The 17,043-nt window shown below is 38.2% G+C and overlaps 3 non-coding genes across 3 annotated transcripts; all 3 read right to left on the reverse strand.

Moving 5' to 3' along the window:
- Positions 1 to 15,748: 15,748 nt before the first annotated feature.
- On the reverse strand, positions 15,749 to 15,823 carry Trnat-ugu (transfer RNA threonine (anticodon UGU)). Its single transcript has one exon. It is a non-coding gene; the product is annotated as a tRNA-Thr (tRNA).
- Positions 15,824 to 16,189: 366 nt separating this feature from the next.
- Trnat-ugu (transfer RNA threonine (anticodon UGU)) lies at positions 16,190 to 16,264 on the reverse strand. Its single transcript has one exon. It is a non-coding gene; the product is annotated as a tRNA-Thr (tRNA).
- A 366-nt stretch (positions 16,265 to 16,630) lies between these two features.
- Positions 16,631 to 16,705, reverse strand: Trnat-ugu (transfer RNA threonine (anticodon UGU)). Its single transcript has one exon. It is a non-coding gene; the product is annotated as a tRNA-Thr (tRNA).
- Between the last annotated feature and the right edge of the window lie 338 nt (positions 16,706 to 17,043).

Below are 17,043 nucleotides of genomic sequence, written 5' to 3' on the forward strand. Positions count from 1 at the left end.
GTTGGTGTGTAGAATATATGAGTCTGGCGACATACCATCTGACTTTCGGAAAAGCATCATCCACACAATTCCGAAGACGGCAAGAGCTGACAAGTGCGAGAATTATCGCACAATCAGCTTAGCAGCTCATGCATCGAAGCTGCTTACAAGAATAATATACAGAAGAATGGAAAAGAAAATTGAGAATGCGCTAGGTGACGATCAGTTTGGCTTTAGGAAAAGTAAAGGGACGAGAGAGGCATTTCTGACATTACGGCTAATAATGGAAGCAAGGCTAAAGAAAAATCAAGACACTTTCATAGGATTTGTCGACCTGGAAAAAGCATTCGACAATATAAAATGGTGCAAGCTGTTCGAGATTCTGAAAAAAGTAGGGGTAAGCTATAGGGAGAGACGGGTCATATACAATATTTGCAACAACCAAGAGGGAATAATAAGAGTGGACGATCAAGAACGAAGTGCTCATATTAAGAAGGGTGTAAGACAAGGCTGTAGCCTTTCACCCCTACTCTTCAGTCTGTATATCGAGGAAGCAATGATGGAAATAAAAGAAAGGTTCAGGAGTGGAATTAAAATACAAGGTGAAAGGATATCAATGATACGATTCGCTGATGACATTACTATCCCGAGTGAAAGTGAAGAGGAATTAAATGATCTGCTGAACGGAATGAACAGTGTAATGAGTACACAGTATGGTTTGAGAGTAAATCGGAGAAAGACGAAGGTAATGAGAAGTAGTAGAAATGAGAACAGCGAGAAACTTAACATCAGGATTGATGGTCACGAAGTCAATGAAGTTAAGGAATTCTGCTACCTAGTCAGTAAAATAACCAATGATGGATGGAGCAAGGAGGACATCAAAAGCAGACTCGCTATGGCAAAAAAGGCATTTCTGGCCAAGAGAAGTATACTAATATCAAATATCGGCCTTAATTTGAGGAATAAATTTCTGAGGATGTACGTCTCGAGTACAGCATTGTATGGTAGTGAAACATGGACAGTGGGAAAACCAGAACAGAAGAGAATCGAAGCATTTGAGATGTGGTGCTATAGACGAATGTTGAAAATTAGGTGGACTGATAAGGTAAGGAATGAGGAGGTTCTACGCAGAATCGGAGAGGAAAGGAATATGTGGAAAACACTGATAAGGAGAAGGGACAGGATGATAGGACATCTGCTAAGACATGAGGGAATGACTTCCATGGTTCTAGAGGGAGCTGTAGAGGGCAAAAACTGTAGAGGAAGACAGAGATTGGAATATGTCAAGCAACTAATTGAGGACGTAGGTTGCAAGTGCTACTCTGAGATGAAGAGGTTAGCACAGGAAAGGAATTCGTGGCGGGCTGCATCAAACCAGTCAGTAGACTGATGACCAAAAAAAAACCAGTTTCAGGTTTCACCCGGTTTTCTGTACTTAGTATATGTGAGCTTCACTGAGTTTCAGGAGTGCTTCAAACTGTGGCAATTTGTGGCAAATTCTTTGGCAGTTAACTATCAGCATTTTTATACTCTTACCTGTTGGGGGCATTGCTTTGGACCTTCTCTTTGTACTTCTGGGTCTCTTACAGTTGTTGTAATCTGGATTGGATGGGGAGTTGCCTAATGTAAAAAACGCTTTGTGTGCACCCCACACATAGTCAGCTTCCTGGGTAGCAGCCTCTGATTTGTAGTGCACGCCCTACAGTTCCCAATCCTCTGGCACAAGTCCAGGAAGTTGCAGCCCAGCTTGTCACAGACCCCTGGAAGCCTCTGTTTCAGTCCTTCCACTTGACTCAGAACTTTGGGTCCAGGACCAGTTCTGGGGAAAATGCTGCAAATTGAGAGCTTCATTGAAACTCCACATGAAAGGCTTCTTAACCGTCTCTGCGAGTTGCTGGAACAATCCAAGTATTACCTTGGAGCCCAGACAACAGGCATCATTTGTTCCAATGTGCACCACGATGTGCAACTGGTTGCATGCTGTTCCCTCAATGGCTGCCAGAATAGCCTTTTACAGTTGTTGAATAAGGCCTCCAAGCATACAAAGTGAATGCACCTGGTGTTCCTTTGAGTCCCCTGCTGCCATTTCTCTAAGGGGTCCACTCTCTAGATGCAGCAGCAGCTAGAACGACAACAACAACAACAACAACAATCCAAGGGGTACCATTATCTGTCATATGGTTGAATTGCTGATGATTAATAGACCCCTGTCCGCAGCTTGTGGCCTCACGGTAGCATTCTCGCTTCCCGAGCACGGGGTCCCGGATTCGATTCCCGATGGGGTCAGGGATTTTCACCTGCCCCAAGATGACTGGGTGTTTTTGTGTTATCTTCATCATCATCATCATCATCATCATCAACATCATCATCATCATCATCATCATCATCATCATCATCATCATCATCATCATCATTCATCCCCATTATGGTCGGAGGAAGGCAATGACAAACCACCTCCATTAGGACCTTGCCTGGTACAGCGGTGTGGGTCTCTCGCATTGTTCCCCTATGCTCTGTCAAGAAGCATGGGACTTCCTTTCCATTCTGATAGACCCCTACCATTTTGCATTGACTCCAGTTGACACAGAGCAAAGTAGGTTTCCCCAAAATAGTTGAAATGAGTCTCACTGGCTCAATTTCAGTTTCAGTGAAAGACAGCATCTCGAACTTGTCGGTCAAGGGGATCAGTATAGCTCCATGAGTCCTCCATGGGCCCTTTCTACCCCTTACATGACACCTAGATCTACCACTGACCCACCACTTGCAGTCAAGTGGACAAGTGATGGCAGCTCCTGTACTTCCTACAGAAGCGATAGGATCCACAGGAGAGGTTAGTACTTGATGTATCGTTGGTACCACAGATACATGACTCTTAGCAGCTCTTCCAACACGTTTCTTCGCAACAGCTGCCAATAGTAGTTCAGTAGTCAGGACGATTTTCAGCTGCTTATGATCATCGACTAATTCCCTGTGTCTGGGGACATTATTCAGGGTGGAGTTGCATTGTGGCTGGTGCAGTGTTTCAGAGGGCAGTGAAGAAGCATCGACTAATTCCCTGTGTCTGGGGACATTATTCAGAGTGGAGTTGTATTGTGGCTGGTGCAGTGTTGCAGAGGGCAGTGAAGAAGTAACTTTAAGCAAAGCCTGCTGTTTATCATTTAATCTGTTGAGCTGAAAAAATTACTGATTACCTGTAAGAACTGAAGGACATGAAAAATGAGATTTATATGTAGGCAACAGAAAAACCCATTGTGAGAATTACTAGTTTCCTAAAACTTTCTGAGGTTACAAACAGCCCAGCTGCAAGAACATCTGCAACTGAGTGTTGCAGCAGATGTTGAAAATTCTGCTTCAGTTGTAAGGTTCTTTTTATTTTCTAATGCTTAACAACAACCAGTTTTGGGCTCTTATATGCTTATAGTCAGGTGTGTGAACTGTGACTCTGAGCACCAGGATGGCACTTGGGATCACAGCACAGAGTTATCACACCTGACGTTGGGCGTATAAGAGCCCAAAACCGGTCATAGTTAAGCACTGGAAAATGAAAAGAACCTCACAACTGAAGTGGTATTATCAACCTCTGCTGATTCTGAGGTTAATTGTAGCCACTAAGCATCTCAAAAATGAAGTTTATTTATGATAAATGTAGATTCTCCTCTTGGAAGAGGGACAGTTAAATTTAACACAATATGTTCGTTACAATATCTGCTGAGCTAACTAAATCACAAATGCTGATTTAATACTGTGAATTAGGTTAAGCACAACACAATGGTAATGTCTGAAAATTCTCAAAAATGTATGTTTATTTGTGTTGATATTGACTGATGTTCAGGGTGATCTATTCTTTGGCTGTCTATTCTTTGTTTGTCACAAATTTTGATTTGCTATGAAATAAGTTATCCACAACACTCATAACTTACGAATATTTTCAAAAATATAGTTTTGTACACATTAAAAATTCTCAGAAATAACCTATCACTCACATACTGGTAATTATGCAATGCAGTAGAGAGTAAGGATAGGTTTACTGTTCTCAAAAATTTTAAATGATCACAAATAACTTTAAGCCTTCAACTGACAATAACACTACCAGTTTATCACATTACTCGCAAATTTTTGAAACTTCACAATGTATCACAATACAAATCTCACACAAAGAAAAATTCCCAAGTTGGCTTTTACATATAAATAAATGTGCAAATTGCACAGATCTTTTACTTAGTGAATCCTGTGTCTGCTGAAAGTGAGCACTGCAGCATCAGGTTCTTTCAGTTAAAGCTGGGAAAATGTGCAACGCCGACAAAGCACATCTTCTGCCTGGAGCATCTAACAATGCCAATGTGCACTAATTTTTTGATGTACTAAATACAAATATTCCTTTACAAAGGAAAATTCAGGAGTTTAACCCCAATTTAATTCTCTCACCAGTGTAAAGATGAGTAAAGTAGACATTAGCATCAGTGGCTTTGAAAAACAGCTCAAATCATTAAAATTGATCAAAGCTCCAGAGCCCAATAGAATCCCTATCACATTCTGCGATCTTTTCATCATAATGTACTGTAAATCCCTTGAACAAAAAACAGTGCCTAGTTGTGGGAAGAAAGCACAGGTCACACCTGCCAACAAGAAGGGTAGCAGAAGCAATCCTCAAGACTACTGTCTAATATTCTTAACATCAGTTTGTTGCAGAACCTTAGAACATATTCTGAGTCCAAATGTTATGAGGTATCTTAAATACAATGACTTCCTCCATCCCAGCCCCACAGATTCCAGAAACATCGATCGCAGATGGTGCAGTTGTTTATAATGAAGTACTGTTTGAAGAAAGCTTCACAAACATTCAGTCTGATCTTGGTAAGATTTTAAAGAAATGCAAATATTGGGAACTTGCTTTAAATGTTCAGAAATACAAAGCTGTGCACTTCACAAAATGAGGAAGTGTAGTATACTATGACTTTCAGTTGGAATTGAGCAAGTCATACAAATACCTGAGTATAACAGTTTGTAGGGATATTAAATGGAGCAATCAGATAGGGTCAGTTGTATTTGAAGCAGGTGGCACACTTCAGTATGTTGGTAGACTACTAGGAAAATCCAAATAGTCTACAAAGGAGATTGCTTACATACAAATCATGGGACCCATCTTAAAATATTATTAAAGTGTATGAGACCTGTACCAAAAAGGAGTAACAAAGGATGTTGAACAAATACGAAAAGGACAGCATGATTGATCATATATTTGTATAACCCAAGCGAAAAGCACTGAAGTGCCAAACACTTGAAGATGGTTATGAACTATTCCAAGAAAGTGTACGAGAAAGTTTCAAGTACAAACTTTAAGTGATAAATTTAGGAGTATACCTGATGGCTTCCTATATGCATGGGAAACTATCCAGACTCTATAAGTTAATTTCAACATTCCATACTCTGTTATTCCATATAAGATTTCTCAGACTCAGTAGCAGTTTCCGGAAATCCATAGAAATACAGTTTATTTAATAGTATTTTATGGAACACTGTATTAAAAGTTTCAGATAATTAAAAGAGTTTACTTTGAATCATTGATCTGTTATTTGGTAGTTTGATGACTTCAATATGAAGTAAGAAGCAGTGGCAGTTTGAACACCCTTTCTGAACATCACTGACTTCAAGATCTTCATTGACACCTCCTGTGGCATTTTTGTCACAGAAAAAAGTGTTCCTTTTTATCTCATCTAAGGATTATAAAATTCTGTAAATGTTGCCTTTTTACACCCTTTATGTCTGGTAAATCAATATCAAAATAAGAATTGTTTGAGTTTCCAAAATAAAATTTCTCACTTTGCTTGTGTATTCATTCATTCACACATCATGAAGGATGCATTCAGGAATGTGGAATGAATCAACTTATGCAGAGTCAACTACTACAAACTGGTAATTATGGTACTTACTCCCAGATTAAATTATGTATCTATGTAAGGAGACAAGAAACTACTTTGAATATTTCACCTCTTCTTCTCCTGTACTACTGAGAGGGAGAAGTCAACATTTAGAAAGTCCCTATACAGGGATGTAAGTTAGGGTTTCAGGTACCACCCCCTGCAGGAATTCACCCTAGTGGACCATCATATATAAATACAAAAAAAGATTTTCAGAATATCTCATGATCCAGCAGAGCCTGAAAAACAAAATGGCACTGATAGAATAATGGTTAAGCTATTTGGTTGGTATGCTTAAGGCTGTGGGTTTGAATCCTGTCAGGCAGATATTTTTTTTTTTTTTTGTATTTTATTATTATTATTATTTTTATGTCTTCATCAAAATAACTGTAATCACTAATTTCAGTTTAATGCAATTAATTGGTTTAAACAAAAAAATTCTAAATATTTGCCACATTATTTCAATAACCACATTAACTTTTTTATTTGCTTCAATTTTTTACTTCCTTTTATTCTTTTTTCATTTGGAATCTTTGTTCATGTGATTTTTATTTATGTGACATAATATTTAAAATTACCAATTAGTAGGTTAAAGAACAAAATAGGAATAATCTTTTTACATGGGCTGTGCAATAGTGTCAAAATATTAATTTTCATTACAAGATACACATTTTTGAGTGCCAGTCATTACATAAACATTTAAAACATAAATTCTTCTTGCACTGTGGACAATATAACATGGATGAAGACTTAAAATGAAACAAAGTTTTATTTATAAAATGACATTTACCCAAAATGAGTAATAGAAATAACAATTTCAACAACAAGCATGAAAATATAACCATAAAAAGGAAGAAAGTAGATCAGAGTAAATGCATAAAAATGATTACATTAATAGAGTAGAAGAAAGACAAAATGAAAGCAAATAATAACTAAAATTATGCAGGCTTAGAAATGAAGAAACATATATTTAAACCAATTAATTCAATGAAATTAAAGCTGTAGTCATTTCAATAAAGATGTAAAAAAATTTCACCTTACCCTTTTTCTTTACCCACAACATTCATCATACCAACCAAATAACTTAAATACTATCGCTGGCTTGAAATTAATACTGTTAAGACTGTAGTGAATCATAAGAAATTATAAAATTCTTTTTTTGTCGATTACTAGCATTTGATGGCCCACAAAGTTGAATAGCTGCAAGATGTGATGCCTGGTATCTAACTTACAAAAAGTTTTTTTCAAAAAAACAATTACACCTCAGGAACATTCCTCATCGCCTGCAGTTTTTATTTAATGCTTCAGACAAAGCATTTATATAACTTTGCGCAGACTACTATCAACTGTTTGTGTAAGTCTAAGAGTCCCTACATCCCTAAAGAAGCTTTTGCAAGATTGAATTGTGAAACTGTATGTTGTAGGAAACAACACTATCAGCAATAATATGAGTGGTATAAGGTTACATACAATATGAGTAAATTATATTGCATTTCAGTTTTAAGATTGCAGATGCTGTGATAAGACAAAGTTCTGCCATTTAAAATCATTTTACAATGTAAAGGTTGTCTTCTATTTGCTCATCAATAATTATTTAATTTACTAGTAGCTTACTTATAAATTGTGCCCCACCGAGTGCTTACAGTGTTTAGGAGCCTGTTGACTTACTGAGAGCAAGTGTTTCCCAGATAGAATCGCAAACTCCCCAGGCAGCAGCAATGACAAAGAACAGGGCTGAGTCATCACTGGAGGGCTGCCACAGAACCAATACTAGCAGCAGGCAGGAGTGGAAAGCAGCCCCCACACCTGAAAAAAATAGTTATCCAGTTGTGGTAGGCTTACAGAGCAAATGCAGATAACTTACATCACACTTTCTTCACTTTAAATTATGAGAGCCCCAAACTTAGAAAGTAATAACACACAAAAGTTAATTTTTAAAATGAATAAATTTTATGATCTCACACCTCTTTCCAAACATAGTATAGAAATAATTATTGTCACAATCAGTGTTGTTTATTGTTCAAATGGCTCTGAGCACTATGGGACTTAACATCTGAGGTCATCAGTCCCCTAGAACTTAGAACTACTTAAACCTAACTAAACTAAGGACATCACTCACACCCAAGCCTGAGGCAGGATTCAAACCTGCAACTGTAGCAGTCGTGTGGTTCCAAACTGAAGCACCTAGAACTACTCAGTGGGCGGCTGTTTAAAGTTAGTTTTTAACAATTCTTTAGCTTCCACGTTTATGTTTTCTAACAATATCCCCCCCCCCCTTTTTTTTAAATTTTATGCATGCATTATGCTGAGTGGCTTTCCAAAGCCCATTTAATCTATTATTAAGCTTTTAAGTTAACTGAAAAGTGAAATTTAAGATTAAGGAAAATTTTGCTGGTTATGTCACACAGTGTAGCAGTGAAGAAATTAATTTATGCTGCTGAGATAAAATGAAATAAAATTCCAATAGAGGCACTTAAGAATGCCACCATCATCATTAAGTTTTCTGCCTATTGGCAAATTCCTGCCACCATTGTTGTCTCCACCTGATTTTATTCCAGACCAACTGCTTCATATATTCATATCTTCCTCTTTTCACTTCATCCAGTATTTTCATTCTTCTCCCTCCAATTTTTTTCCTTCTGCTATACCTTTTCTTTGTAGTATATGACCCAAACTGCATTCATTTTCTTAACCAGGTTTAGGACAGTTGTTTTTTTTCTTTGCCCTTTCCAGTACTTCACTGTCCTTAATTTTATCCACCCACTTCCTTCTCTCAGTTCTCCCCAAAACCCATGGCTTGAATCCTTCAGTTTCATCTCTTTCTGTCTTCTTCAATGTCCAGCTTTCACAACCACAAAGATAAACATTTCACATGAAGCATTTAACCAATTTTTTTGTAACTTCAACTGCAGTTTGCTGCGTAATAAATGTTTCTTTTTCTGTAAAGCTTACATTACTATTGTAGTTTGTTATCTTATTTAATTTTCATTCATCCCATTATCAATTAGCTTACTCCCCAAATATCTGAACTGTGAAACATGTTCAGTTTAACCTTCTATTCCTTCCACTTTCAAATCCTGTGTCATGTACAGGTTAGCTCTCTTTGCATTTATTTTCATTCTGGACTCTTGCAATGCTTTTTCAAGTCTGTCTACTGTTCTTTGAAGAGATATTGTTTTATATGTAAGCAGTACCATGTCATCAGCAAATCTGATGCAGCTGATCTTCCAACCTCCTTTGCTCACTCCTTCCTTCTCTACTTCTAGTGTCTTCATTATCAAGTCTTCAATGTACATAGTAAACAAAGTTGATGAAAGATATCAATTGTGCACTACTCCTCTACCTATTTCAAACCAGTCAGTCCCACCATTTCTCAGCTTCAAGGTTGCTTTCTGCCTTGTGTATAACTTCATATTTAGTCTGCCGTCTGTTAAGTCACCTTCTTCAATTTTAAAATTTCCCACACATTCTAAGGTGCCTTGTCACGGTTCACGTGATTCCCCCGATGGAGGTTCGAGTCCTCTCTCGAGCATGTGTGTGTGTGTGTGTGTGTGTGTGTGTTGTCCTTAGCGTAAGTTAGTTTATGTTAGATTAAGTAGTAGTGTGTAAGCCTAGGGACCGATGATCTTAGCAGTCTGGTCCCATAGGACCTTAACACAAATTTCCAAATTTTTTAAATTTTTTAAAAAATTTCTTGCCCCATTTCATTTGGTCAAAGGTCTTTTTTAGATCTATGAAGCACAAACTCATTCCTTTTCCTATTTCCACATCCCTTCCACTGATCACTCCAACTAGTCCAATAGCCCTTTTCTCATATGATATCCTGTGAACCATGGATGAAGGATGGCAGGTAGATTCCGTATTCCTAGATTCCCGAAAGTGTTTGACTCTGTGCCCCACTACAGACTGTTGAAGAATGTCTAAGAATATGGATTAGGTTCCAAGATATGTGAGTGGCTGAAAGAGTTCTTAATCAAGAGTTCCAGTATGTTGTCCTCATTGGCAAGTGTTTATCAGAAAGATGGTATCATCAGGAGTGCCCAGGGAAGTGTAATAGAACTGCTGCTGTTCTCTGCATACATAAATGATCAGATGGACAGGGTGAACAGCAATCTGCAGCTGTTTTGCTGATGATGCTGTGGTTATGGGAAGGTGTCATCACTGAATGACTGTAGGAGGATACAAGCTGACTTAGAAAGAATTTCTACTTGGTGTGATAAATAGCAGGTTGCTCTAAATGTGGAAAAGTGTAAGTTAATTCAGATGAGTAGGAAAAATATTCACATAATGTTCGAATATAGCATTACTAGTTTTATGCTTGACACAGTCATGGAAATTAAATATCTAGGCATAACATTGAAAAGCAATATGAAACTGAACAAGCACATTATGTGTACTAAGAAGGAAAGGCAAATGACCATCTTTTGTTTGTTGGGAGATTTTTAGGAAAGTGTAGCTTATCTGTAAAAGAGAATGTGTGTAGAAAACTGTTTTGGATTCCCACCAGGTCAGAATAAGGGGAGGCATTGAAGCAATTCAGAAGTGAACTGCTAGATTTGTTACTGGTAGTTTGATCAACATGCAAGAGTTACGGAGATGCTTCATTAAATCAAATGGGAATCTGTGGAAGAAAGATGACATTCTTTTTGTGAAACACTATTAAGAAAATTTAGAAAACTAGTGTTTGGAGCTGACTGCAGAATTATTCTGCTGCTGCCAATGTAATTTCACATAAGGACCATGAATATAAGGCAAGAGAAATTATGGCTCATATATGGGAAGTCATTTTTCCCTCACCTAATTTGTGAGTGCAATAGGAAAGAAAGTGGATATTAGTGGTACACAATACCTTCCCCACCATGCACCATATGGTGGCTTGTGGAATGTGTATGTAGATGTAGATGTCTTGTACCTCTCCCTTTTCTGAAGTCAAATTGCTCTTCCTCTACATTCTCTTACATTACACATACCACTCTGCGATCCAATATCCTCAGGATAATTTTGGCAGCATGAGAGATTATACTTACCATTCTGTATTATGTACATATCTTGGCCCTTGCTGTTTTCTGGATTGCAACATTGACAGTCATCTAGCAGTGTACTATTTTTGTATACTGCATTACATGTAGCTGTGATTTCTGCTATGCCTCTTTTATCCACACACTAAAATAATTCTATAGGAAGACCATCCAGTCCAACAGATTTCTCTCTCTTCATTTGAAAAGAGTCAGTTAATTCAGTAATGTCCATTTTTACTAGAAGTAGACACTTTGATTAATAACTGTAGTGCAGAGTAGCACATGTACAAGAATGACATATTACATTTTATTTATGTCCATTATGTAATTAGTTGTGGCACAATTGAAATATGTGCCTACAGAAATGCCCAAAAACTTATCTGTTAGGAAAGTGATTTTATAGAGCCAAGGATTGCCTCAAACAGTATATTCAATAGAATAGTGAAATATGCTGTACATACAAATAACATAGTAAAGCATATAATTTATCTATTTGCTTGTCTGTACCTGCATACATTTATGTGACGACAACATAAATACAGTTAATATTGTCTATGGATGGATAAATAAAGAGGCAAAAATAAACAAATTTGCTGAATGAAGCACAATGTGTAACAAAACAAAATGTGCCTTATCTTCCCTTTTCATCTACCACTTCTGACAGTAATTACAGTTTTTCTTATTTTTCTTTCTCATTTTATGGACACATATGCAACTGTTCCACTAATTAAATAATTTAGCATTTAAGCACAGAACCCTTAAGTTTTATTATTCACAATATAATTTCCTTATACTGATGACAATAGGCTGATTAATGTACTTGGAAATAATTTTGATGGGAAGATATCTGTAGTTTAAGATGTGCCATGAACATGCGGAGATAGAATTTGTAGTGGGCCAATAACTAGTTCTGAGGTAAGTATTATACCTCAGGTTGAAGACCTCATCCTCTTATTTTAACAAATGTCTTTCCTTATTCCAAAAATATCATACTTCAAAAGACATTCATAATTAAAATTTTCATTTTCCAGAATACTTCACTTTCAACTGGTGATTATTCCTGAAATTCAGACACCTAATTTTGTAGCCTTAATTTTTATGCGTAAAAAAGAGTCCACTAGCGTTAGGAAGACATGTTAGTTTTCTAATTATTCTCTCCAAAAAAAACCATAATTTAGCCATTTTTTGTGGAATTGTGAATCCCCTCAGGAATATGAACTGTAGTTGCAATATAGTCTGTATAATTTTGTCAATTTTCCACTTATCCAACTCACAGTTAAGCCAGATTACACCTTGGCTCATTATCCTCTAAGTTTGATACCTTTTCTATTATAAATAAAATTTGAATTATTATTCACACGTGAGTCTATAAATGTGGATAATAAAGAATGTGCTGGTATCAGTGGGGTTGTCAGGATGTGTGGGCATCAAGGGAAAACAACAAGTAAAATAGATGGTTTACAAGCTGAAGGTGGTCCATATTCACCCATTTAGAATGCAGTTGAGTGCACCCTACGGTTAGTGAACAACACGCCAGCCATTCAAAAGGTTATGGTAGTTGATCAGTGGCAGAAGAGTCCAGAAATCAGTGGTATAGACAGGGAACGTAGAATGTCGTTCTACACTGAAAGCTGGGACCAGAGAGACTGATTGCCTCTCAACAGATGCTCTGGATGTCCCTGCAGCCAGCACGATTTGCTCATTTGCCCATTGGTTGCTCAGATACCATGTGGGATAGCTTTGTCTGTCGGCATCCCTAACTGTCTGTCAGCATCCCTAACCAGAACAAACTGCTTTTAAGCTGAAATGATGGTTGCATCCAGTTTGTAGGCCACAAGAGATTGAATTAATTATAAAATAATCCAAGTACCCCTAGAATTGGGGTGGCTTGCACAACAACACTGCAGTCAGTCCCTGTTTAGTTATCACGGCACAAACATCTCGGTGTCAAAACATCGTGCGACAGCATTCACTGCGTCAAAATCTCTGTGATCAACTTTTCGGTGTAACTATTAGTCAGTCAGTCTTTGCTTGGCTACTGACATGCAAACATCTATATGTATTATTTTTGTGAACTTCTTTGAGAAAGTCAGTCCATGATTAGCATTTTTTTGTCAACATCTTTCTGAATGACTTTTATGTGCCATGAATATGCAAATTAATCTAATTGCATGTAGTATATACAGAAAGTGTAGTGGAAATATGACATCACTGACAAATACTTCATAATGGAATGTATGTGCTAACCTGTGATGAATATGCTATATGAAATATAATGTAATATATTATACACAATATAACATATAAGCTGAATATCATAATATTACATGGGTCAGTAAATGTGGAAAAGTGCAAAGCTAACTACAACAGCATTGCATTCATCATTTCAGACTAGTCTGTACACCACATTATAGTACGACTCCTGATACTAGAAGAGCAGTTACTGAGATGCAGAAAACACACGTTAGTCACATTACAAGTAAGTAAAAACCCTTGGGTCCTCCCTGCTGAGTTAAAATGGAGTCAACACATGGCTAAACTAACCAAGAAGCTCAGTTCAGTATGTTATGCCATTAGAAACATTTCTCACTGTGTTGACCTAAAGACAAGACAGTGGGCTTCTTTGGCATATTTCCACTTTTTGTTGTTTTGCGGAATTATCTTCTGGAGCATTCATCTAAAGCAAATAAAGCATTTGTTCAGCAGAAGTGAGCAATAATAATATTATGGAAAGCATACAACTGTACATTTCGCAGAATTTTTTATACTCGCTTTCCAGTATATTTACTGTTTAATAGTTTTTATTGACACTAAAAAAGATTAGTTTCAGGTGAATTGTGATCTATATAGTCAGTACACAAAAGACAAAAATAATATTCACGTAGACTTTGCCTCCTCGTCTAGCGGTCATGATGGAGTTACATACTCCGGTAGGAAGATAGTTGACAAGCTCCTGCCTAATAAAAGCAAGAAAATTAAAAACATACCTCATCAAATGCTCTTCCTACAAATTATCTGAATATATAGATTCAGGAGTAGTAAAGCTTGTACTTTGTGTTTAAATGTTTGGGGTTTTCAATTTCCTGTTATAGACTTTCGCACCAGTATATAAAACTCCAGCTACATCTGCAAATACAGGGTGATTTGTACTAATATTAAAAAAAAACTGTGAAGTGACATATATGATGATGAGACAAGTAATTTAATATAGGATACATGAGACCACAGATGATGGGAAATACATCAAAAGGGGATGACAAATGTTTAATATTTGAGATCACCAGATGATATACATCACCGCATGTGTAATGGTTGGGCCTGTCGATTTCAGCCTTGCCAGTAGGGGGCAGTGCCACACATCACTCTGCCAGGCTACTCCGTTTTCATTATGCATTATCCGATATGATATGACAGTGCTCGAGATATTAGTAATAGGAGGGCTATCCAGAAAGTAACAGACATTTTGGTCTATCTTGGTGGTGGCTTGGTTTCATAATGTTCCTACACTCAGTGCACATCCAGAGATGGTTGTGTGTTCATCTGTGCCTCTGCTATTTGGTTTCTCTGACATGTTAAAGTGTGCACTGCAATAGAAAATCCCATCAATTGTGAGGTGCATTCTCTGATTAGGTTTCTGTTGGCAAAAACTGCAAACCAATTCAAATTTATTGCAACCTTTTTAATTTACTGTGTACGGAAAGGAATAATGAATAAAAGCCAAGTGAGGCAGTGGTGCATTGATTTTAAAAATGGCTGTACCAATGTTCATGACAGGGGCCTAAGTGGTAGGCCTAGCCTTGTGACTGATGAACTTGTGATGAAAATCAGTGACAAAATCCATGTAAATCATCATTTCATGATTACGGAACTTTCACATTTTCCCCAAATTTCACAGAGTTAGGTGCATGAAATTGTGGCAAAGAAGATTGGTTACCACAAACTTTGTGGGTTCCCAAAATCATAACAGAAGACCACAAAAACCAGAGACTGACTGCAGCACTGTCCTCAAAGATTATGAGAAAAATGGTAACAAAGTTATCAATCATATTGCAACTGGGATGGTGAAGCATGTCAATTGTGACACAGAAAGGCGGTTGAAGGAATGGGGACACACAAATTCTCTCAAGGAAAAGAAGGAAGTGTGTGCAAATGCATCAGCAAGAAAGATCATGGCTATTGTGTTTTGGCACCCTAAGGGAGTGATTCTTGTTGATTTACTTGAACATGGCACAAAAATTAACTCAGAGAGGTATTGTCAAACACTAACAAAGTTAAGACAGGTGATACAAAACAAGTGTCGGGGAAAATGTAATGCAAAAGTTTTGTTTTTTCACAACGCATGTCCACACATGGTCAGTCATACCTGAGAGCTCATATACGGTTTTGAATGGGAGGCTTTTGATAATCTACCATACAGCCTGGATATGGTGCTGTGCAACTACTGCCTCTACCCAGCAATCAAGACATGGCTTGCTGCACAAAGCTTTGATACTGATGCTGAACTGCTTGCCGGTATCAACCAATGGTTGCACCTTCAGATGGCAGATTTATACAGAGGCAGCACTGACAAACTTTTGCCACATTTTTATAATGTAGAAAATACTTTAAGAATGTACCTTTAAAATGTATATAGTAAAACATGGTTTTTCCGTATTGTTAATTTTTTATTTTAAAACATCTTACTTTATTATATATGACGGTAGTATCTGTTCCTGAAAGAACAGTTACCGTGGATGACCATGCAGCTTTGCTAGAAATGAAATGATAATTAAATGGACACCCTAGCTGCAAACAGGCGTTGATGTACTTCATTGGGGACATGTTGAAAATGTGTGCCCCGACCGGGACTCGAACCCGGGATCTCCTGCTTACATGGCAGACGCTCTATCCATCTGAGCCACCGCGGGCACAGAGGATAGTGCGTCTACAGGGACTTATCCCTTGCACGCTCCCCGTGAGATCCACATTCCCAACATGTCCACACCACTACATTCGTAGTGCGCCTAATAGATGTTTGCCCATCATACTCATTACTCGTGGCAGATTAATCCACCAAGTCCCGTACGAGTTCGGGCATAGCGTGTGCGTTCGCACAAGAAGGTCAATGGCCGGGAAGCCATATTTTAAACTATATATGACGGTAGTATCTGTTCCTGAAAGAACAGTTACCGTGGATGACCATGCAGCTTTGCTAGAAATGAAATGATAGTTAAATGGACACCCTAGCTGCAAACAGGCATTGATGTACTTCATTGGGGACATGTTGAAAATGTGTGCCCCGACCGGGACTCGAACCCGGGATCTCCTGCTTACATGGCAGACGCTCTATCCATCTGAGCCACCGCGGGCACAGAGGATAGTGCGTCTACAGGGACTTATCCCTTGCACGCTCCCCGTGAGATCCACATTCCCAACATGTCCACACCACTACATTCGTAGTGCGCCTAATAGATGTTTGCCCATCATAGTCATTACTCGTGGCAGATTAATCCACCAAGTCCCGTACGAGTTCGGGCATAGCGTGTGCGTTCGCACAAGAAGGTCAATGGCCGGGAAGCCATATTTTAAACTATATATGACGGTAGTATCTGTTCCTGAAAGAACAGTTACCGTGGATGACCATGCAGCTTTGCTAGAAATGAAATGATAGTTAAATGGACACCCTAGCTGCAAACAGGCATTGATGTACTTCATTGGGGACATGTTGAAAATGTGTGCCCCGACCGGGACTCGAACCCGGGATCTCCTGCTTACATGGCAGACGCTCTATCCATCTGAGCCACCGCGGGCACAGAGGATAGTGCGTCTACAGGGACTTATCCCTTGCACGCTCCCCGTGAGATCCACATTCCCAACATGTCCACACCACTACATTCGTAGTGCGCCTAATAGATGTTTGCCCATCATAGTCATTACTCGTGGCAGATTAATCCACCAAGTCCCGTACGAGTTCGGGCATAGGGTGTGCGTTCGCACAAGAAAGTCAATGGCCGGGAAGCCATATTTTAAACTATATATGACGGTAGTATCTGTTCCTGAAAGAACAGTTACCGTGGATGACCATGCAGCTTTGCTAGAAATGAAATGATAATTAAATGGACACCCTAGCTGCAAACAGGCGTTGATGT

The sequence above is a fragment of the Schistocerca nitens genome, chromosome 9, assembly GCF_023898315.1.
Source record: "Schistocerca nitens isolate TAMUIC-IGC-003100 chromosome 9, iqSchNite1.1, whole genome shotgun sequence".
Classification (NCBI taxonomy): domain Eukaryota; kingdom Metazoa; phylum Arthropoda; class Insecta; order Orthoptera; family Acrididae; genus Schistocerca; species Schistocerca nitens.